Source organism: Balaenoptera borealis (genome assembly GCF_965194805.1).
Source record: "Balaenoptera borealis genome assembly, chromosome: 16".
Lineage (NCBI taxonomy): Eukaryota > Metazoa > Chordata > Mammalia > Artiodactyla > Balaenopteridae > Balaenoptera > Balaenoptera borealis.
This window is the reverse complement of record NC_138872.1, coordinates 35,651,483-35,654,193: the sequence shown is the minus strand read 5'-3', so window position 1 is coordinate 35,654,193 and position 2,711 is coordinate 35,651,483.

The following is a 2,711-nucleotide window of genomic DNA, read 5'->3' as shown; positions in this document are numbered from 1 at the left end:
ATGGAATGCAAATAGAAAAGTCTGTCTATTAAAAAAGCAACTTTTAAACTTTCCCCCAAGTCAAGCTGCAGTCTAGAATATAATAGACAATCAGGGCAGATATAACTAGTCATTTGAACTAATAGCAAATTTTTAATTCTGTAATTAGTCTATGAGGTTGCAACTAAAACAATACAGGTTTAAAAGATAAACATACTACCCCAATGCATATTATACTTGTCACATCTAATTGTAGAAGATAATTTCACAGAGAATAACTCGAAATATTATCAAGTACATATAAGATCAGGAATAGAGATGATCTCTCAAAAGTTCTAATTTTCATGTATCAGTCACTGTCATAGGGAATTTGTGCATGTTTTCCACTTTTCCAATAACTTTATAGGTATTTTACAGATGAGGAAAACTGATCTTGGAAATAAGTTCACTAAAACAGCAAAAACAAGATATGAACACCATATGAGTATTTGCAGTGTGAATGTGGTTAAAAACACTTCCTAATTTTTCCCACTGAATTCCACCTTAAAGTCAAAGAGTCCTGAAATGTAAGGAAATTCCTGACAGCTGGTGTGCACTGCTTAGTGAAGGAGCTTTTAACATGGTGGGCTAGTTTCGTTGTCCTTGCAAATCATCTTCTACCAACAGCATCCTAAAGAGTCCCCCTGAAATTTCCTGTTTCCTTTGCAGCACTTTTCTGACTGACCATTCTCTTTGACTGAAAATGACCCCTCTTTCTGTTCTGTGTACAATCCCTGTCATGCAATATCAGAGGGGCTTTTGTTGTCCTCAGCTACTGGGAACTAAAATCTACTCCATTCTCCCCTTTCCAAGCTAAATGTCCCAATGGGTGGCATCTTCAGAGGAAAAGTCTGTTTTGTTCACACACAAGCCTTGCACCTGGGAGGCTACTGTTTACCAACTAGACACCTGCCTTCTGGAAAGCTTAGTTCTTTTTCCTCTTTTGCTTAACGGATTGTTCTGTAGTAACAAATCAACAGCATCATGTCATCCTGATGCGATCATAATCTAATCCAGGCTAAACGGTCCTGCAATTCTTCTACTCAGGGTGTCAGTTCCATCTTTATATTTTTTAACTTTAACTTTTTATTTTGATATAATTGTAGGTTCATATTCAGTTTTAAGAAATAATATAAAGAGATCCTTTGTACATTTTACCCAATTTCCCCCAAAGGGAAAACCATAATACAATATCACAACCAGAATACTGATATTGATACAGTTAAGATACAGAATCACCACAAGAATCCCTCAAGTTGTCTTGCTATAGCCACGCCCACTTACCTCCTAACCCCAACCCCTCTTTAACCCTGACAACCACTAATCTGTTCTCCATTTCTATAATTTTGTCATTTCAATAATGTTATATAAGTAGAATCATATAATATAAAACGTTTGGGGGTTGGCTTTTTCCCCTCAGCATAATTCCATGGAGATCTACCCAGGTTGTTGCATGTAGCAATAGTTTAATTGCTAGTAGTATTTCATAGTGTGGATATATAACAAAGTGTCTAACAATTTACCTGTTGAACATCTGACTAATTTTAAGCTTTTATGAATAAAGCTGCTATATACATTTGTGTACAGGTTTTTATGTCTTATTTTTCTGGGATAAATACCCAGCAGTAAAATTGCAGGGTTGTATAGTTGTTGCATGTTTTAGTTTTTTAAGAAACTGCCAAACACTTTCCTGGAGTGGCTCTAGTATTTTACATTCCATTTAACAATGGCTGAGTGATCTAGCGTCTTTCCATCATTGCCAGCATTTGGTGTTATCAATATTTTTTATTTTAGCCATTATGCTAGGCATGTAGTGATATTTCATTGAGGTTTTAATTTGTATTTCCCTAATGGCTAATGATGTTGAACACCTTTTTTATGTGCTTATTTGCCATCTGTATATCTTTTTTGATACAATTTCTGTTGGAGGAGGTCATTGAGAAGACATGGCTGCTGGGTCGACCTCATGCTGGACCTGGGCAATCTAAGGTTCCTTACTCCCTCCTTTATCCTTGCAATGTAGATCCACCCACTATTTCTGCACTAGGAGCCACTTCAAGGACACAACCTTGAGAGAGCAATGTGTTATTGAGTCCATCTGGGCTGGATACATGACTGAATCCAGTTAAGGCCTCTATATAAACTCTTACGATTCTGGTGGGTGGGTGCAGAAATCTACTTATCTTTTGACTGCCCAAGAAAAGCTTCCTGTGTAAGTTCCCTTGCTTATTAAAAACTAACAACTACCTGGAGAGGGTGTGGAGAAAAACGAACCTTCCTGCACTGTTGGTGGGAATGTAAATTGGTACAGCCACTATGGAGAACAGTATGGAGGCTCCTTAAAAAACTAAAAATAGAGTTACCATATGATCCTGCAATCCCACTCCTGAACATATATCCAGAAAAGGTGAAAACTCTAATTCAAAAAGATACGTGTACCCCACCCCAATAGTGCTGTTCACGGCAGCACTATTTACAATAGCCCAGACATGGAAGCAACTTAAATGTCCATTGACAGATGAATGTGGTATATATATGTGTGTATATATATATATATATATATACACACACATACATATACACACACACACACGCACACACACACACACACACACACACACAATGGAATATTACTTAGCCATAAAAAAGAATGAAATAATGCCATTTGCAGCAACATGGATGGACCTAGAGAT